The sequence below is a fragment of the Pseudochaenichthys georgianus genome, chromosome 5 (assembly GCF_902827115.2).
Source record: "Pseudochaenichthys georgianus chromosome 5, fPseGeo1.2, whole genome shotgun sequence".
NCBI classification, from domain to species: domain Eukaryota; kingdom Metazoa; phylum Chordata; class Actinopteri; order Perciformes; family Channichthyidae; genus Pseudochaenichthys; species Pseudochaenichthys georgianus.
The window spans coordinates 12,425,328-12,447,423 of NC_047507.1; the positions used below are offsets into that span (position 1 = coordinate 12,425,328).

A 22,096-nucleotide genomic window follows, 5' to 3' on the forward strand; every position below is an offset into this window, starting at 1 on the left:
AGTCCACTAGCACTAAGTATTGCTGATTGTGCCACTCAAAGATGTCAGTTGCTACAGTTGACCACGGCAGGTCTGGAACTGGATGCAGATGGAGTGGTTCTTTCTGCTGGTGTGGTTTTGTGCTGTTGCACACAGAGCATGACTGTATTTCTGTGTGAATGTTGTCTGTCATAGTTGGCCAGAAAACAATGCCACGTGCTCTCCGCTTTGTAGCTTCTTCGCCAGGATGTCCTCTGTGCATGATGCTGATGTATTCTTTCTGTAGTGACAGAGGAATAACTGCTTTGTGACCCTTCATTATGACTCCATTTTCAACAATCAGTTCGTCTCTGAAAGGAAAGTACGGTCTAATGGCATGTGGAAGATTATGCTGTTTAGCGGGCCACCCGTGTCTGATAGTGGTGCTGAGTGTTTGCGTGAGTGTTTCTGAGAGTCATGTCTTCAGCGGTGTGCCTCTCTAACTCTTCTAAGCGAGAAGAAGATATGTAGTCAACAGTCATCACGTCGAAGTTGTCCTCTTCTTCAGCTTGCTGAACTGTGGAGCTGCGGGGAGCTCGCGACAAAGTGTCAGCCAGGAACATTTGCTTTCCACATTTGTACACAAGAGTGATGTCGTACTTTTGTAGTCGTAGCATCATTCTTTGTAGTCTTGCAGGTGCTGTGTGTATGGGCTTTTTTAGTATGGTGACGAGGGGCTGGTGGTCTGTTTCAATAGTGACTGGTTTACCATAGATATAGTCATTGAATTTTGAACATGCAAAGACCACTGCCAACAACTCTTTTTCGATTTGAGCATATCTGGTTTCTGTTTCAGTTAGTGTACGCGAAGCATACGCTACAGGTTTTCCTTCCTGCAAACACGCTGCACCGAGTCCGTACTGTGAAGCGTCACAGGTAAGTGTCACTGGCTTGTCAACGTCGTAGTATAGCAACACCGGTGGGCAAGACATGCGTTTCTTTAAATCTTCAAAAGCTTTCTGCTGCTGTTCGTGCCATGTCCATTCTGTGTCTTTATGTGTGAGCTGCCGTAGTGGAGCTGATAGCTGGCTGAAGTTTGGTATGAACTTTCCAAGATAGTTGACCATCCCCAGAAATCTTTGTAAGGCTGGGACGTCTGCTGGCACTGGCATCTCCTTAATAGCACTTGTTTTGGAAGGATCTGCTTTGAGTCCTTCACTGGTGAAAACATGGCCGACATAGCCGACTTGGCTTAGCCTGAACTTGCACTTGAGGGGGTTAAGCCTTAAGTTTACCTCCCTGACCCTGTTGAGCACTTTTCTCAGGTTGGCATCGTGCTCTGCAACATCTTTACCTGCAATAATGATATCAACGATTATTTCACAGGGGTATCCGTCGAAAATCTGTTCCATGGAGCGCTGGAACACCTCGCTGGCAGAATTGATTCCAAATGGCATTCTTAGAAATCTGTAACGACCAAAAGGGGAGCTGAAAGTGGTTAACATGGAAGACTTATGGTCGAGTGGAATCTGCCAAAAAGATCTCTTTGCATCTAATACAGAAAACATAGTTGCTTTTGACATGTGTGTGGCGACTTCTTCCACAGTACGCATAGGATGGTGTGGTCTTTTCAGAGCAGTGTTCAAGTCTCTTGGATTGATGCATATCCTGATTTCTTGTTTGTCCTTTTTGCTAGTGGCTACCATAGAGGACACCCAATCAGTGGGCTCTGAGACAGGAATGATGACGCCCAGTTCCTGCATCTTGTCGAGTTCAGCTTTGACTCTGTCTTTCATAGCCACAGGTATGCGATGTGCAGGACGAACGACTGGTTTTACATCTGGGTCGAGAGTCATGGAGTACGTCACAGGTAGCTTTCCAAGCTCATCAGAGAAGAGATCGCTGTATTCTGTTTGGATCTCAACTGAAAAATCATCGTCAGTGGGGCTTAATTGATGAACTGCTTCACTGAATGAAACTAGTCCCATCCGTCTGCACGCTCGTAGCCCAAGCAGTGGCAGGACATCCTTTTCCACAATGTAGAATGGCAGTGTGTGGAATTTTCCCACTAGGTGGCACTGCAGTCTGACTACGCCCGCAGTTTTGATTTTGCTACCACCATATGCAACAAGATTAGTGGATTTAAAACACGTCTGTATTTTTTCTCCTTTTATCACATTGAATGACATTTTTGACATAACATTGCACTTCGCACCAGTGTCTACTTTCATCTCGACTACATTGTCATTGATTTGCACTGTGACAAAAGCCTCATAATTTTTATCGATCTGTGCATCAGTTGCGTCAACACTTACTTGCAGTGTTACGCCGTCAACATAGAATGTTTCATCTGTAGTTCTATCAGCTTGATCAGGTTCTAGTTGATGAACTATCCTCCTGGGCCCTTGCTTGTTATATGCTTGTTGTATGGAATTGCAACACTTCTTGAAATGATTCCACTTTTTGCAGGTATGACACTGTTGACCATTTGCTGGACAGTTGTCCCTCTTTGCTGCATGACTACATCCACAGTTGTAGCAGTTGGAAATAGAGCTAGCTCCATTTGCCTGAGGTTTCCTTTTGTTGTCGTATTTTCGTGTTCCTCTCTGGTAAGTCTGAACTGAATCCACATTTGTGGCAGAGTGCTGTGGCATAGCTAGCGTTTTATTGTGCTCTTCAGTCATCTCATGGATCTGACATATGTTAACAGCCTTGATTAGTGTTAAATCACAGTCTCTCAGGAGCACTTTCCTTAAGTTGTCATTACTGATACCACAGACCAGTCTATCTCTGGTTAGTTCTTCATAGAGATTCCCAAATTTGCAGCTCTTTGCCTTGATCCTTAAAGCACTGACATACGATTCAATTGACTCACCGATTTTTTGATTCCTTGTATTGAACTTGTGTCTTTCCATAGTGACATTTGTTTGAGGGTTACACATCTCCCTAAATTTCCTTTTTAGACACTCCGGGTCTTCTTTAGACTCGGCATGAGTGATGATGGGCGCATCCTCGCCAGGACCCCTCACTTCAGCCGCATAGACGAAAGACCTCTCGCGCTCGATGGCCTCTGATCCCGCTATATTGAGGAGAATGTATGCTCGTGTCCGTGCTGGCTTGTCATAGTGTGCCGCCGCGATGAAAATGTCATATTCCTGTTCGAATACTCGCCAGTTCTCTGCGATGTTACCGTCAAAGACGAGTGGGTCGGGTCTCCGGAATCCTTCCGCCATGTTAGCTTAGCTGCATGCGTGGTGTTGGAGCAGGCTTAGTTGTCCTCTCAAACGTCACCCAGACGTGAAAAATCCGCCGTAAAACTCCGGAGACTTGACTTCTGACACCATGTTTGATGTTCTCATAAACGAGTCATGTTTGTTATAGAACTTGGTTTAATAACCTTGATAGTAACGGAGCAACATACATACACCTGGTAGTTATCACAACACTACTCGTGTGTCGCATGTAGATCCCTACATCCGGTACGGTGTCTGCAGAAGGACCAAAGAGACCAAATGCGAATACTCTACACCGACTATCTTTGGGTTTTGGACTTGAAAGAAGACATTGAAAGACATCACATTGGACTTTGAGAAACTTGGATGGACACTTTTCCAACCTCTTAAAGACCAAATTGTTTATCGATAAATGTAGAGAGTAATTGGCAGAATAATTGACAATGAAAATTATTGATTGTTGCAGCACTAATAATAATTCCTTACATTTATTATTTTTCAATGACTCAAAGCGCTTTACATATACACACTACACATTATCATACATGCAATGGTCAGATACTGTGGACAATACCCACAGGAGCAAGTTGCCCAAGGACACACCGGCTTTACAGACGCAGCAGCGGCGGGTTTCACCCCTTGATCATTGCACAGCGCCACACCGTCCATCTTCACGCCTCGAGGTGCTTTTACAAGTACACATTGGTATTATACATGTATTGTGGACTCTACCCACAGGAGCAAATCCGGGTGAAGTGTCTTGCCCAAAGAAACAACTGCCTGGCGGGTTTCGAACTGGAGTTCCCCAGCACTCCCCCTTGATCTGATGATCGGATGCACAGACCACTGCGCCACCCGTCCCACTAAACACTATAATGCTGAACTGAGTTTGCAGTCAGACATTATCTCTTCTTTCCGCAGTGGAGACCCACACATGAGGCAAAAGAACAACCCATAAAACAGCCGTCAATATCTAATGACTCTGTTCCAGGGTGCGGGCCAGAAATCACGAGAAGAAACACATTTTACAAAAAGCATTTGACATCTAATATACATTTCTTCCATAGAGTTAGCATTCTTTTGGTATAATTAGCACTCTGGAAACATGTTTTATGAACCTATCTTGCATGAGGAGTTCATTAAAGTCCATCCAAAGTGTTTTAATGAGGGGTAAAAGAGAGAGAAATCCCCTGCAGAACTGTAGCCTCTGCGTTGGCCTGTGCTGCAGCTGTGACAGAGGATTCCTGATTCACAAACTACAGTGGAATAATCAAAGTAATGTTGGAAAAAGAGGAGAAATCGAGTAGAAAGTCTCACATAAAGTGAAGTATCCTTGGCAATACAGCAGAGGGTGTATATACTGTAAGGCTATACACATTTACTATTTGTCCCCGAAATATTATGACTTCCCAGATGTTTATGTAAATCATCCAATAGTGCTGGAATTAAAACATAATATATTAGCTATAGTTTGTTACTAAAAATAATTGCAACACCCGATTAAACATTGAATCATCATTTAGCATGTAAAGATGCTTTTTACCCTTTTAGATCATAAAGTATTTTAGGGTTTTTAGACTGTTGTGATACAAAGCAATCAATCTGAAGAAAAAGCTTAAGGGAAAAAGGAATCTCATGATATGTTGTTCCTTGCTTATGAATTATTTACAGCAGATATTTTGATCTCAATCACTGTTATGTCCTTAGTTCATTATGTAACACACAATTCGCCGCAGTGAACTTCGTTGCAGACTAATAAGAACAGTCACCCTTGATATAATCAAACACAACTTCATAACATTGGATAAAACGCAACACTTTTAGCCTCAGGAGAGAAAATAAGAGCAAATTGAGCGTGGGATGAACGGAGTTTTTAATACAGCATGACCCTACATGTAGTGGTGAATATCTTTCAGACTGTACTATTGTTAATAATGTGGATTATCTTGGTTGTCAGTGTTATGCTCGAGTATTACAAAATAAAATCTGCATGCTGACAGCAAGGTTGGTTTAAAATCACAAATATTTGATGCTCTTATGTTTAATTTAAACAATTATATAAACACCTTTTGCTCTGGCCTGTCTTACGTGCTGTCATTCTTTACACATACAGTGCTATATAGAAGCCTACACTTTATCGGAGACACACCCAACATGCATAATTAGCAAGCATGTATTTATGGCAATAATCATTTGAATTTCAAATGATATGTTTTATGCATAATCGCTACACTTCACATCTTACAATGTGTCGTCAACGCAACTCAAGGCCATTGTTCATTGTCAGCAACACACATAATTTATAATAGCTAATTAACACTCAATGGAATATGATGTATGACAGTGCTGCTGACGGCAATTTGTTTGTAAAAAATATGCATTTACATACAAATATTAACAGCAGTTAATAGTGCTGCCGGGAACCTCTGGGTGATCTACTTATGGAAATGCCAACTCAAATCCTATGAGAGCACTAAAGGGAGAGCAGGGAGGCACTTTAAGTGAACTAATATGTTAATACAAGATGGTGGTGTTGTAAATAATAAGACAAAAGGCTTATGTCAACTGGGTAAAGGTACATTTGAGTCATTTATATGAGACATGTATTGGCTTTTCATTGGATAATGCAAACTGTCTGTGTTGTTTTTCCGTTATGAGAAGACTACTGATACCACTTTTGATCAAACTTCAAATGTGTAAAGGGATCAGTTAAAAGTTATTGCCAAAAGTCTGTATATGGTTTTATAGGTTAGCATTTCTACTCATGCCCAGTGTTACAGCATGAGGTCTCCAATGACCATCGCTAACAGGAAGTAAATAGCTATATGCTCTCAGATGAGTGTCCATGTGTCATTGCTCCCCACTGAGTGGTTTTATTTCAGGTAATATTGACCCAATCAATATTTGTAGAGGTCAGCATTTGTTCAAACATTTATTAAAGAGGTTTTTTTGTTTCCAGACTATAAAAAAATTAAGCTTTTAAACGTTCACCCTTTGATGTTTTCCAGTGTGCCCTGATGAATGGGTCGCTGTTATGTATGAACGTCAGGCAGCTCAGCGGAGCAAGACAAATCACTAATGCTACAGCTGCAGAAAGGATATTGATCGGTTTCTTTGAGTACAAAAATCAAGGAGCTGTTATCAATGTCCCTAGAAATGTTAGAAGGTACAAAGTGGCTCCTTCCAGCACTCTCTTCCTCCTCATACACTTTCTCAAAACAACATTTCACAAGATGAGAAAGCACTCTGTATGGAAAGAAGACACAATTCCTATGCAATGCTCCTCTGCTTTACAACATGACCAGCAGTTTGCTCCGTGGAAGGTATTGCAGAAGAGATTTGTGCTCAGAATGAAATTAATCCAGTGTGAAATCAGGAGTCCAGTGGTGAACCTCAGGGAAGCCCACAGAGGACACTCATGATGCCGAGCATCGCGGCTATCTTCCATCAGAGCTCATTGCTCTGCAGGCAACATTGTGCATGGGTCTGCATGACAAAACATGCCCCGTCATCCATGCAACAACACAACACTGGTACACTTACTGTGCTGATGGTATTCAAACTATTTAACATCAGATACACTGACATTTCTCTCCGGATCAGTTTTTGGCATGAGCAAAGAAAAGCCCTCAGAGTTTTACGAGTCTGCACAAAGGACAAGTTCTGCCTCCCGGAGCAACATCACTTTTTTTATTTGACAGCCGCCTTTAGATCAAATGGCTTGAGGATTCATTGCTGTTCAATCCAGACAAGGTCGAGGCACGCTGTTTTTCTGCAGCCTATTAGCTAATTCTCCTGGCTTTTCAGCCGTTTCTATATATCCAGAAACAACATCAAGCAGGCCGTGGTCTCATTAGCACTGGCTCTCGAGTTGCAGTCACAACTGGGCAGAAGATGCTAATGAGGGCATTACATGAAGACAGAATATCCACTATAGTCCTGAGGGTGGGAGAACACATCTGAATGTTTTGTACCTTTCTGTGCCTTGATGCAGGGGCTGGAGAGTCTCTTGTTGTGGTCAAAGAAGAGCAGGCTCAGAGAAGAAGAAATCCTGAAACCCAAACAGGTGAATCAGCTTCAGTCGTCATAAACAACACAATGCCACAGTGTATATTGCACATTGCTAAATAATGGTTTATGTCTGAAAAGCTGCGTTGGTGAATATTGGCAGCTTAGTTTGCTTTGTGGATAATGCACATTATTAATAGCCCTTTGTTAACGGTGCCATTGTCCTCGGAAATGTTTATTTTATCGTGACAACTATTTCATTTATTTGGAAAATCAATTAGCTTTCTGAGAGGCAGAAATCTCTAGAGATAAAGCATTTCAATTAAAAACCATAGATGAGATCAGAGAAATGCTTCCGGAGGCAGTACAACTCCAGGAACACATATCATGAAACAGTTGGAAAATGTTTCTACTTACATAATAAGACTTGAATATTGCTATCAGTATGAAGCTCAACTTTCAACTTTTTTAAGGTTTCATATCCAGAGGTGATATGAAGAGATGACACTGGAGATCAAACGGATCGCTGTGAAGAGAAGCTACAAGTTCAATGTCGTGTGGCTTTTATTTTCTCTGATATTACTGTAATTTACAAGGTGCAACATATCACACAGACCAGATATCAGACCCTATAGGGCACCCTCGCAGTCTATCATTAAATATAATATCCATTGTGTGACGCAGAGACTATTTCCAGTGACAAAGATTATTACATGTTACTTGTTAGACGCTTTTATCCAAAGCGACTTGCATACTCAATACTGTGGGCAATCCCCACAGGAGCAATTTGGGGTGAAGTGTCTTGCCCAGGGACACAACGACACAGCGGGGTTTGAACCTGTGACCCCCTTATCCGAACACCTACGGACAACCCACTACGCCACACGTCTCCTCATCAACACGAGCAGAGATATCACACTGATTATTATCTGAAGACTGCTGTGGTTCAATTTGGAATGTGTTATTTATTCGCTTTTCCTAGGCTATTCTCCAGTCTCTTTTCTGATCTCACTTTGATTTGTTTTGTGATTATCCGAATTGAGAGTTGCAGAAAAATTCCAGATTTGTGACAATTATGAAAAAGTCAATCAAATATGTATTTCAAAAATTGTCAATCGCACCGCAACTACAAGAAGACCTTTAGCATGCCGTCAAAAATGAGCATGAACATATTTGAGCCTGATTGGGTCCAGTAGAATAAGAGATCAGCCTTGGAAAGACAGGCAGAATAATTACAATGTTTTCTTTAACTTGTTAAATTGTAGTTGCAATGAACTACGGTTTGAAAATGTTTAAGTATGGCAAGCAGCAAGGTAAGCAAACAGATATCAGGGCAACCAAGTCACTTTTATAAAATAATGACTTGCCTTCCCTGATGTTTCAAATACAAATACAAGACAAACAATATCATGGCCCTGTGAATGCTTTTTCATTTGCGTGAAAGAAAGGTAATAAGAGGCTCTGGCCCAGACGCTTGTTGGTCTTATTCCACATGGTGAGCATCAGTGGTGATATCTGGACGGTTATTGGATGTGTGCTACGGAGCAGAGACTGATCAGTGACCTTAACTGACCTCAGCTCGACCTCTGCGTGACGGGAGAAGCTGGGGCTCCTCAGGGTTGGGCGCGTTGATGTCTGACATCATTCACTCTGAGCATCATTTTCAGCTTAGCCACTGGGTTCATCTTTCATTAGCCAGAGGTCAGCAGTGTATGTGTTTATGCTGCAGTAAACTCACCATTTGCATACCGGTGAATGGGTTCACATGTCTACATTATAATTGTATTTCTTTGTGAAGGCCTGCAAGTGTGTGTGTGTAATTTAGATCTCAATATCATTACAAATCCCTCTTTTTTACGAGAAGGGCTCCTTGAAATCAATTGAAACGACCTATCTGCTGGGCCACAAAGTGAGGCCAGAAGCATAATTGGCAGCCTGCAGCCATAATTGAATATGTCTGTGGTATTCATGAGATCTGAGCAGTAATGAGGCCTATTTTCCCAGAGTGATAATACAAACAGGGTAAACAAGATCAAGATGAATATCTTTGGAGGGAACATTTCGTCAGCACAGTTCAAACACAAGGCAAAGCAAGTTTATTTATATAGCACTTTTCAACACAAGGCAATTCAAAGTGCAGTCTAAGATATGAATAGTTCAATTAAAAGCAGCGACAAAGAGAAAAGTCTTCTTGCTGGATTTAAAAGTAGTCAGAGTTGCAGCGGACCTGCAGGTTTCTGGGAGTTTGTTCCAGATATTTGGAGCATAATCACTGAACGCTGCTTCTCCATGTTTAGTTCTGACTCTGGGGACAGAAAGCTGACCAGTCCCTGAAGACCTGAGAGATCTGGATGGTTCATCATTTAGTCAGTAATGTATTTTGGGCCTAAACCATTCAGTGCTTTATAAACCAGCAGCAGTATTTTTGAAATCTATTCTTTGACACACAGGAAGCCAGTGTAAAGACTTCAGAACAGGAGTGATGTGATCCACTTTCTCACACATAGCCTCTCATTAGAACCTTCTGGAATATTTGACCACTAAAGGTGCTGTGGGTTAAAACAAAAGCATATAAAAGGACGGCTAGGCAAAAATAAACAGTGCAGGATTTTGTTCTTCCATTTCTGACTTTGTGGTTAACTACAAGCTAGTATCAGGACATGTATTTACTCAATTAGATTGCATCCTTGGGGAATGTCTTAAGCAACACTTTCATAATGCGTATACATCGGTTGCCAGAACACATATGAAACAGTGTAAAACTAAAACAATCAATTATAGTCAACAGGAAGTCCCTGGAGAATCATGATATTTAAAAATATAATAAATGCTAAATGACTAGTGATGCGTGGACTTGTACATTTGGAGTTAAAAAGACTAAACTATTGGGAGGGAAATAATGAACCAAGCTAACCTAATTCTATTTGGTCAGTCAGACATTGTTGGCATAGACATAGTACTATTAAGTTATAAGAAGTTGTTTTGGTGGACTGCAATTTCAAAACTTTATTCAGTGTCACGCCAAAAGTTTCCCTCAGGCTACCTCTTCTACTTTTCACTTCAAGCCAATACTTATTCAAGCGAATGTTAGGCTTGGAAAATGTCTGACAAAGTACTGTAGGAAGCTTTCAATTCGTTTTTTAGGCCTTGAGAATATGTCTAACATATTTCGAATTGTTTCTTTACTCAATATGACACCTTTAACCCTAGAGCAAAATTGATCTTCGTAAGTTCCACTGCATATACGGAGGTCAATAACGCCGTCAATGCTGTATTGATCCTTTTAAAGTGCACATTTTTTGTCTTTCTGAATGTTGGTTCCTTGCCAGCTACTAGTGCTTTTAGGGTCAACTAAGGAGAGAAAAAACGTTACAACTGACTGAGCAGCAATTAGTGACACGCAGTCGAGTTTGACTGTAGGCCTGTCCTTCTTCATGTATGAGCTAAACCTCATTGTGGCTCACGCTGTTGTGTTTTTCTCAGGGCAAGACTTGTGCAAACAGTAACAGTAAGTGCTAACCGTAGGCCTGCATGCAGCAGGGTCTCGCTGAGGCAACATTAGCCCGGTGCATTAGCCTACAGTAGCTCTCCTGTGACACACTTTCTGCTGTGTGAGGCAACCACTCTGAGCCAGATCTAACCGTTTCACTGCAGGCCGCACAGCCTCACTGCTGCCCATCTGACGCTCACTTCTGATCTCCGTTCTTCTCTCTTTTACAGTTAGCCCTCCGACGTCTTTGTTTTGCTACTAATTGTAATTCATTTCTCGTAAACCCTGTGCACCCATCTCTTTTATATATTTCTGATATTCTCTTTCCTTTTATCTTTTTGCTTACACTCACAGTTGATCACTTGAAATCCTGCTTTGATCTGACTGACCAAGCCACGAGGTAAATAAACACAAATCCTCCCTTCCCTCCTTAATTCGGCTCTTTCTTTCTAACACTATCATTTATGAACAAACATGATATTTCTCTTTATACTCTCTTACAGTATGTGCTCTCATACACACATGTGCACAATTCTGTATCACTCTGGAACTCCCTCCCCAGCCACGTCCGATCTGCCAACATTCTCACGTCATTCAAAAAATCCCTCAAAACTCACCTTTTCACTCTTGCCTTCAACTCCTAATCCACTGACCTCTTGACCCCATTCCACTTAGCTTAGCAATTTTTACTTTTGTTGTTATTTGTCTTCTTGTAAAGCGCTTTGAGCACCAGGAAACGCGCTATATAAATAACATGTATTATTATTATTGTTATTATCATCATTTGCATATACTGTAGTCAGTTTTTTCCATTTCTCAGCGGGGCCCATTTGAAACATATTCGGACTCGGGCAGTGGATGAAGGGAGAGGTAATAACCCACTTTCAGATTGATGATCTATCCATTGTCCTCTCCTCTCCTGTCAGCTGCAGGAGTGTTGCCTCAGCAGGGGTGCTCAAAGGTAACCAATCACCGAGGGCCAGGGTCATCGCTAGGTGAAGCCTCCGATAAAACTGCTCAGCCATCAGATGTGATACATGAGGAGGACAATCACCTTCCTAAGTGTTTTGAAAAGCCTTGTGGGAGAAGCTGGACGGGGAACTCTTTGTGTCATGGTCTGACTAAATTAAAGATTGGTTGAGAGGGCAGTGCCAAATCTTGGTCGATATGTCAAATTGCCCAATAGATGTTTTATCATCTTCACTATTTACAGAAGTAGTGACAGCTACTTAGCAGCCTCAAAGATGTTCACACACACGAGCCACTTATTAATCGTTGGACTGCAGTAGTACAGGATCCTGTTTTTTCACACTGGTTGACTGCTTCATGATTACACATCAGCAAAACATTTACCCTCAAAACAGCACTCGTTTCCTCTGTGGACATGAACTAAAGGTCAGACGTCACTCAGTGCTTCCTTTGTAAGTTCTCATTGTCTTCCCTCTTGTGGTTATTGTCACAGTGTAACTGAAGCCGAGTCCAGCGGGAACACTGCCGGAGACTCACTTTAGTTCAGCTTTGCTCTTTTAGTGCTACTTTCTTGCTCTACTTCATGCTCTACTTCTTGTCCCCTATAAGTTATCTATGGCATACTTAATATCTTGAGCTAGTACATCGTGGTTTAGAAAGGTTACTGCTGTAAAGAAAGAAAGAAAGATAATTGGCCCCTAATAAGATTACACCACAGAATGAGAGGATTACGCCTTCACAAATATATCTTTTTGTAGATCATCATACTTTGGATAGGTCCACCACTCGGGGTTGGAGTGAAATATTTCAACTAAATAATAAAAGACTGACATTACATTTGGTGCAGCCTTTTATGATTTAAACAAATGTAGTCCTTATATCTTTGGTGGCCCTTCATTTCTCTTCTAGGGCACCACAAGGATGACATTTTGGGGTTTTATGGGGACATATATTAACACATTGATGTCCCCCTCAGGACTCATTTCTTCAATTACTGGATTTATGCCCAAATACCTGCAAAAGTAACATATTGTAGTTAGAATGAAGTTATATATATATATATATATATATTGCGATCTAAATGTAATTACATCTATATTATAAATGTTATGTGTTTAGAAATGACATTTATTCTTTCAATATTATATTATGTATCATATACAGTATATATAGCAGCAGAGTCTTGTCGATGCAGTCTCTGACGTTGACATTGAGAGGTCAATCTGTAATTTATATTTGTCCTTCACAAAATTACTTAATTTGGCATTATAGCTACACGGTCAATGCGCAGTAAAATATTGAATTTCAAATAGTTTTAGACATCTTATTAGTAAGTGAACTATTACTCCTTACACTGATTGCTTTGACATTACACCCATACACAAACGTGACATATCGACTATCTGTGCGTCTCCCCTCTGATTGCCCCCGTGTACTCCTTGCCATGGTAACGCCCCCCAATGACCACCACGGTGGCAACAGCTGTAGTCGTAGCAACAGTTGGCTAGTGCGGCTCTGTCACACTGAGACAAAAGGACGAGAGGGCAGAAGGCTCTCTGTCATCAGCCTTCAGACAGAATATGCATCTGAGTCTAGTGAACCTGCTCTCAAGGGTCCATCTGTCTCTTGCCCACTGTCCCTCCTGTATTCTCACCTGTCCCAGTACGTTGTTGCCTCGTTTTCAAATAGACAATTAACTGCTTAATGTCCTCCTCGAGCAAATGGATTCTCAGAGTCATAAATGCACAGATCGTTACTATCAAGACAATTATTTCCCTCTTTCTCTATCTCTGTCCAGGTGTACTCTCCAGCTCATCATGCAACACCGATAGGACTACATTAACAATCAGGACATATCCAGCACTCTATCCATCTAAAAACAAAGCAGAATAATTATGTTTTCACAACCTCCCCCTCTCATATCACCCACTTTTTCACTCACCCAGCCTGGTGGTCCTTCCATTTCACCTTTTCCCCCTCCACCCATGCACACTATACTTTTCTCCTCATATTGATTCCCCCTCTCAGTGTTTTTCCCCTCCATCACTCACACTATAATTTACTCCCCTATATCATACACACTCTCTCACCTATCAGTCTCCATCTTAAACCCCTCTCCCCCCTGCTCTGTCTCTCTATCAGCACCCCCCCCCGGGCCATGAACGGCCGTTGTACCCCCATGAGCGGAAGCGCTGAGAGAGCTTTAAATATTGATGGCCCCGAGTGAAAGCATCCCCCAGCACACTCTGCGTGGGGGCCGGGGCCACATTCAGGTAGATTCAGAGTGGGTAAACTTCATCAAGAATACGGGTATTCCTCGGCAGATGGAGGCGAGGTGGAGGCGAGGTGGAGTGAGTGTGTGTGTGTTTCTGTGTGTGTGTGTAAAAAAACATGTTATCCCAGCTGCCAGCTGGCTTCTTCACATGCATCCACTGATTTGCTTCCAGGTGATCTGGACCTTCACAGTGTGTGTGTGTGTGTGTGTGTGTGTGTGTGTGTGTGTGTGTGTGTGTGTGTGTGTGTGTGTGTGTGTGTGTGTGTGTGTGTGTGTGTGTGTGTGTGTGTGTGTGTGTGTGTGTGTGTGTGTGTGTGTGTGTGTGTGTGTGTGGTAAGCAAACACCTCAGCTGGACTTTTCCAATGTTACAATGTTCAAAAATGTTTGCCTAAGAACATTAGGTTTGCTTTCAGCTTCTTGTTTATGCACCCCTCCCCCCTCCCTGCTCTTATTTTTTGCTGGTTTCACCATCTTCTCCCATCTCTCTCGACACACCCACCCCCAAAACAAAACCCTTAATTTACTTCCCTTCTCATTATGTACTCTTAAGTCACAGAGTACTTAAGTCACAATTCTTATCTTTGACTTGAAAATGTTAACCCTTCTTTATTTCCATCCTCAAGCCTCTCTGCTTGACTTCCTCTATCTGGTGAAGGTGACCTTGCCAAAGGTACCCATAAGAATCGCCATGGAGACAGCCTCCAGCTAGGTTTAGCTAATGTGGGGTGAGGGTAAAAGGGGGAGGGGGGTTGGAAATAAGAGAGTGGGAAAGAGAAAGCAATGGTGTAAAGGCAGCTTTACCAAAGAGCTTATTTCAGATGCTCTTGATTCATTGTCCAATCCCTCTGGTTCTGATTACTATAATATTGCCTTCGTCTTTATTTCTCCAGCTCTCTCTTGGTCTGATTCTGCCGTGAACCTAGGGCAAACATATAATGCTGCCCTGTTAATAAAATATTGAAATTAAATGTGAAGCAATGTGTATATCAACGTATATCTTTCGAAAACCCTTTTTGTTTCAGAGGATCTGTGAGTCTAATTTGCACACTGAAATACGCTTCCTTTTAATCTATGGGAAGTGCTGACTTGGTCAAAATAGAAATCTGTTCCCTCTACAATGTTGCAGTGAGGTTTGCTAAACACTGCAAGCCTATAAATAATGTCTAAACAATTCAGTAGTGTCATCAATTGCATTCAGAGTGTGCTGTCGCAGGGTTAGATATATCAATTCCCCAAGTCTGTTGTAATGTAGATAAAGCTGGCAGAGTGTTTGTTAGGATTTGTCTGTGTTGGTATTTTTCGTGTCCTTTTCTATCTTTGGGTTTCCTATTTTATTTTGCAAAGTGTTCACCCCCGTTTCCTGCCTGTTTGCTTTCTGTCGGTTTCCCTCTCTGATTACCTAATTGTGTTCACCTGGTACCTATGTGTTTTCTCCTCCCTCCTCACCTGTCTCGTGTTTATGTGATTAGTCCTGGGTGTATTTCAGTTCTGGGTTTTCTGTCTCTCTTTGTCGGGTTGTCTTGTGATTTGGCTTGTCCTCGGTGAGTGTTCTGTTCTGCCTGTATATATATATAGCCTTGAAATAAAGGAATTATTTTTACTTTAATCTGCATTTGGGTCCTACCTGCTTCCTTCGCTCTACCGTAACATTACAACCCGACCAAAGATGGACCAAGCGGATTCAGCTTTTTTTATGCCACAGGCGGCTGCTAAGAGAAGGAGGCGCAAAGCCAAGCTAGCAGCCATGCCTCAATGCTCCAGTACCGGCCCACGCAGCTTTGCGTCCATACTGGATTACCTGGCTTACACAGCCAGGGTCCAGGCTTCCGCTCCGGACCTTACAGCCAGGTTTCCGGCCCCAGCTGCCACAGTCCCATCTCAAGTTTCCTCTGGAGTCCCCTCTGGAGTCCCCTCTGGAGTCCCCTCTGGAGTCCCCTCTGGAGTCCCCTCTGGAGTTCCCTCTGGAGTTCCCTCTGGAGTTCCCTTTGGAGTTCCCTCTGGAGTTCCCGCTCGAGTTCCCTCCTCTAGTCCCTCCTCTAGTCCCTCCTTTAGTCCCTGCTCTAGTCCCTCCTTTAGTCCCTCTTCTCGTCCCTCCTCTAGTTCCCCTCGCGAGTCCCCTCTCAAGTTCCCTTCTCTAGTCCCTCCTCTAGTCCCTCCTCTAGTTCCCCTCTCGAGTCCCCTCTCGAGTTCCCCCTTGGTTCCCCTCTCGAGTCCCCTCTCGAGTCCCCTCTCGAGTCCCCTCTCGAGTCCCCTCTCGAGTCCCCTCTCGAGTTCCCCCTTGGTTCCCCTCTCGAGTTCCCCCTTGGTTCCCCTCTCGAGTCTCCTCTCGGGTCCCTACTCCGGGTCCTGTCCCGTTGGGGGCTCCGTCGACTACTCCTCTGCTGGGGGTCCTGCCAATCGTATGTCTGTCCCGTTGGAGGCCCCGCCGACTACTCTCCTGCCGGGGGTCCTGCCAACCCTTTGTCCTGTCCCGTTAGAGGTCCCGCCGTCTACTCTCCTGCCGGGGGTCCTGCCAGCTCCATGTCCTGTCCCGTTGGAGGTCCCGTCGTCTACTCTCCTGCCGGGGGGCCTGCCAGTTCCTTCTCCTTTCTCGTTGGAGGTCCCGCCGTCTGCTCCCCTGCCGGGGGTCCTGCCAACCCTTTCTCCTGTCTCGTTGGAGGTCCCGCCGTCTACTCCCCTGCCGGGGGTCCTGCCAACCCTATATCCCGTGCCGTTGGAGGTTCTACCGGGGGCCCTGCCAGCCCCATGTCCATCACCTGTCTCGCCGGGGTTCCTGCCAACTCCTGGTCCACTTCCGTGGGGGATCCTGCCGAAGCCTGTCCGACCGGCTCCGGTTTCTGTCCGGCCGACACCGGGTCCTGCCCGGTCTCCGGAGCTGTCCCATCAGCGCTTTCCTGCCCGGCCTCCGGATCCGGTCCGGTCGACACCGGTTCCTGCCCGGCCTCCGGAGCTGTCCGGTCTTCGCCCTCGAGCCCGGCCCTCTGAGAGCCGGAGTCTTCACCCTCAATCCCGGCCCCCTGAGAGCCACGGCCTTTTCCCTCGATCCCGGGCCCCTGAGAGTCACGGCCTTCGCCCTCGAGCTCGGCCCCCTGACTCTTCCTGCCGCTGCCTTCGCCCCTCCATGGTCCCCACCTTGGACTCTGTCTTGCCCCCGGGCCGTCCGCCCGAGTCCCCCTTTTTGGACTCCGCTTTACCCCTGGGCCGTCCGCCCGAGACCCCTTCCTGGTCCTCTGCCTTGCAGCCGGGCCGTCCGCCCGAGACCCCTTCCTGGTCCTCTGCCGTGCCCCTGGGCGGTCAGTTCAGTCCCGTCCTCCTGACCCCCTCCTCCCACCCTGGTGGCTTAGTGATGCGGTTTTCTGTCTCTCTTTGTCGGGTTGTCTTGTGATTTGGCTTGTCCTCGGTGAGTGTCGAAATACCTAAATGCCCACTTACAGACCTATCTCAAGGAATTTCAACCTTCTTCCTGCATTAAACTGAATGTTGGCCCTGGATGCCTTATGTTTAATATGCTGTTTTCACATTGGCATTACTCATGAAGGACACTGGGCTGGTGATTCATTGCCTACTTTTCATTATCTCCTTAGATCTATAATACAACCGCTCAAACTAATTGAGTCTGGCTCTTGGTATTAGGAGTAAATCAGTCAACTTTGGGAAGAGTGAAACAACTGTTAAGACGATGAAAGAAAATATTTATAGCTGTTGTCGTGTTGCGCTCCCAACATTGTCGTCTGCCTAACAGGAAGTCAAGAGACAAACAGCTGAAACATTAGGTAATGTGAAGCCATTTAGATTAGCAGAAAATGTGGTTTCTTCCCCGTCCTCAGTTGTTGATTTGGGGAGATGCAATCAGGCCTGCAATGCGTCACACACACAGCCATAGGCAAAGACATTCACAGCTGCCTGTCAAAATTAGGACATTGACTCTAAATGTGTAATATTTTACTCTAAAAACTTGCTAAACTCAAGACGACCACAGTTTGATCTGCGTCGAAGCTCTCAGTGAAGTGAGTTTGTGTCGGCTTCATTACACACCGAAGTGCACACATCTGGATCTGGATATATCATTTACCGTGGATGGGACTTCACTAAATGTCCAACACCAGACTGGATGAGAAACCTAAGCATCAACTTTCTGTGTTTTATTCTTACTGGTGGTTCATAAGCAAAAACAACATTCATTCTCTGTGGTAACACGAGCCTGCACCCAAAAAGAAAAAAAGCGAACAGATCTGAAAGCAAGAAAAAAGACATTTGAAATGATTTTTTTTGTTAATTATTAAAAGCCCATGGCTGACTTTTTCATTGGGCTTAAGGTACAGAAAAACAAGCTGCTGCATTTCAGTTCAGAATTTGCGGCAGAGTAAAGAGTGTTTTCCTTCTGATTAGATCAGCTTAATACATTATTAAACAAACCACAATCCCAACATGTAAAGTTTCTCCCTTCTTACAGCTGGTTGACAGAGTTAGAAATTAGGGCAATGTTTGATAAAGTAAAGTAAGTAAAATATATACAGTAATTTATACTAAATAATGTATTTGGCCACTTGAGGGAAAGAAGAAAGATCAACAGTAATCTCCTTAATAGGTTTATATGTGTAAGCAAACCTATTGATGCACCCAGCAAGAAACAAAGCAATATTGGCATCTACTTGGAGTCCACCCGATGAATATATATTTCAACATTCACAACCTTACTTGTTTGGCTCCTGAGTCAAATGCTTCTCTCTTTAGCAGCTAAATGATCCACTACGTGTACCAGCTAGTTGCTAACTGTGCCTGTAATGAGTCCTGTGAAGGTAGAGCAGGTAACAGTGGCTTTATCATGATCCAAAGTCAATACACACATATTGATACATGCTTTTTTAAATAATGACATGTATAGTTGAGTATAAAAATATCTGTTTTATCATGGGTTAATTTTTCCCCCATTTGAATTTTCTAATCTAAATTCACCTTATCTTAGGCAGCTCGGCAGACAGTGGCTGGTTTTGTCTGTCACAATTAACCTTAACTAAGTGAGTTTTGGTGAACAAGCGTGTGTTCGCACAGTGAAAGTGCATGAGCGTTTACTTGTGTCTGTGTGAGCAGACACACGTTCTGAAAAACGACTGGCCTGTGTCTCCGCTGAATGACAAATTGTGTTTTCTAGCAGCTAACTGCGGAGGACTAGATGGATGATGGCAATTCTCTATCTCTGCCCCATCATTGACAAAGAACATTAAAGGGCACTCGATCGAGAGGGAGTCAGACCCCTGCGAAACGTAACCATGGTTGACCATGGTCACCATGGTATTCCATTGCCATGGTAATACCATGGTTGACCACAAAATACCATGATGGTCACAGTACCATGGGGAAGAAACCATGGTCTACCATGGTCAACCATGGTCAGCCTGCCATGGTCACAATGTCAACTCCGGAATCCATGGTCCACCATGGTGGACCATGGTTAGCCTGCCATGGTCACAGTACCATGGGGAAGAAACCATGGTCTACCATGGTCAACCTACCATGGTCACAATGTCATCTCCGGAAACCATGGTCAACCATTTGAATATTTGAACCATGGTCTCAAGAAACCATGGTCTACACCAGGGGTCTTCAACTAAAATTCAACAAGGTCCAGTTAGAGAAAATGTCCCCATGCATAGGTCCGGAACATCAAAATGTCTAACTTGCTTCATGAATTAGTGTGAAATATATTGAAGTGACCTGTAGCTTTATCAACGTCTGCATGCAATCAACAACTGACTGCCAATCAAATAAAGAAAGTACAAAAACAACAATATTTATTGTAAATTAACATTACTTAAATACTGTGGATATGTGTAATGTTGCTCTCGGGCTGCATTTACAAATAAAATAGAGAAAATAAATAAAATAGCTTTTGAAAATATGAGCATCTTAAAAGTGCTTAATTTTAGATACATCAAATAAAGTGTAGCAGCAGCTTGAGTTCCCCTTTTTCTTTGTTAACCGTTTCACATCATGACTTAACTGTTTCAGACGATTATAGAACAATATCAGTCTTTACACATCATAACAATTGAACAGTTTTCAAGTTTCTCTTTCTTTCCCTCTTATATTGCAGTCCCTCACTCACTTTTTTAAAATTCAGTGTGAGATTCAGACCCCCCCCCCCCACCCCCCCCCACCCCCAAAACGAACCGCGGTCCGCCTGTTGCCGACCCCTGGTACATGGCTGTTTGAAGCAAATGCTGCCTTTTAACCTGAAGAAATGCCCTCTTCACAAAGTTCACAGTGATCTTGAAGCAACAATAATACCAGAAGGATGAGCTTTGCTCTAACAATGTAGCGTGGATAATCAAAAATATTCAGCTCCACTGAAGCTGGCACATACAGTACATTATCAAGCCCTTGAGAGCACTATAACAGTGACATCTCCACACAATACAGCTTTTAGAGTACAATCCTTCAATTTGTAATTCAATTGCTCATGAGTTTGATTAACATTCATAACAGCAAAGATCTATATATTTGATGGTGCTGTAGTGTTGACCTATGAACAGTGTGCTGTAAGGATTTGTTTATCATGAAGACGGTTTAAACGACTCAATATAAAACACAAAAACAAATACCTGAAATGGAAAACAGATTGAAACCATTTATAATATAGCCACAAAACAACTGTGTTTAAAAAACTACTGATAGAAACAATCAAGCGTACTGTCAATTCATACCCTTTTAATGTGAAGGTATTATTGAACGTATAACAAACAGAACATTCATAAAAGAAAAAGGTGGAGAAAACTAAAAACAAAAATAAATGGTGTTACATACATACACCTATATTAATCTGCAGACAAAGTTGACAAACCTTGTTTTGAGTTGTTTTGACTTGAGGCACATGCATATTTTGCCTTTGTTTTTATTGAGGTGTAAACTATGCAAACAGAAAGCAAACTAAATTAGCATTAAAACAGCACAAAGCTGGGCCTGGGGCTCACAACATTATAATTACATGGAATTAGCTCCACACACTCCAACTGTTAGAAAAAGTTAACCTCAGGATAATAACAACTATGTGTACCTGAACATTTTTCAGCATGCAAAGCCCTGCCTCAGCATCCACTCCAACCTCATGTCACTTCATATTACTGCTTTGTAAAGTCATGTGGGGCTGGAACAGCTGACAAGAAAATAATACTTCATTATGCTACAGAGTTGCTGTGAGAATGAAACAAAAAAACAGCCCAGAAGATGGTGTACATCTATGCTACATTACATAATCTGTACATACTGTATACAGTATATTCACATATGAAAACATTCTTTGAATAAATACAGATTATTCACACATACTATTCTTCAAGGTTAAGAGGCTATGCCACAGCTCTGTAACTCAGCCCGTTTAAACCAGTGATATTTCTCCATGAATACACATCACATGTCACCAAATGTAGTGATTACTAGCTAAATAAAGTGCACTCACAAGCTAACAGCTCTGCTGTACAGGTATTTGGATGAGCTGAATGTACCTCTGTGTGACCTACGTTTCTTGTCAGCCTGAATACTTTTTTGACCAGCGATGGATACAGCTGGTTCTGCATTAGCACACTAATGAGTAGACAAAGCTGGGGGAAAGAGGTCAGGCTTATCAGGCAAACGGATTTTGGGAATTTGTAGAGTACGCTAAAAGCATTCTAAAATTAAACTAGCTTTGCTATTTTTAGCAGCTTTAAAATGTTGATGAGTTTGACATTTCCAATGTTCCAGTGCAAGAGACCATATAAACATGTTTATCCAGCAGAGAGGGGCCGAGCCCCCTCAGAATACAGCACAACAATCACACATTTTCCTCTGCCAGACCTGCACAACAGCACTTTGCACATTCATGGTTACCATGGCTGAGATGCCATGTTTAATTGTTACTTGGCTGTGGGTGCCCTGTCATGATAGGTGTTTATATAAATGGTGTTGTTTTGTGTGGTATTGGGTCGCTGTCATTGATACGTTTTGCACCCCGGGCCGTTGTTTTGATATTCTGCTGAAGTATACGCTGTGACGTAATAACTCTTTTTTTCAAGGGAAGGTGGGTCAGAGGGCCTAGGTTTAAAAGTCACGGCTCGCCACTGGTGAAGTAGACATATTTAATATGTGGTTCAAACCGAATAAAACGTTAGACAGTTGATGATAAA

General features: G+C 43.0%; 1 protein-coding gene across 3 annotated transcripts in view; it reads right to left on the minus strand.

Moving 5' to 3' along the window:
- Positions 1-22,096, minus strand: part of dlgap4b (discs, large (Drosophila) homolog-associated protein 4b) — a 104,216-nt gene that overhangs the window by 65,872 nt on the left and 16,248 nt on the right. For 2 of the 3 annotated variants that reach the window (XM_034083653.1, XM_034083650.1), the window contains exon 2: positions 7,166-7,242. The exons of the other annotated variant lie outside the window; for it this stretch is intronic. The gene's annotated coding sequence lies outside the window, so the exon portion shown is untranslated. The remainder of the gene's footprint in view (positions 1-7,165; positions 7,243-22,096) is intronic. 3 annotated transcript variants of the gene reach the window in all.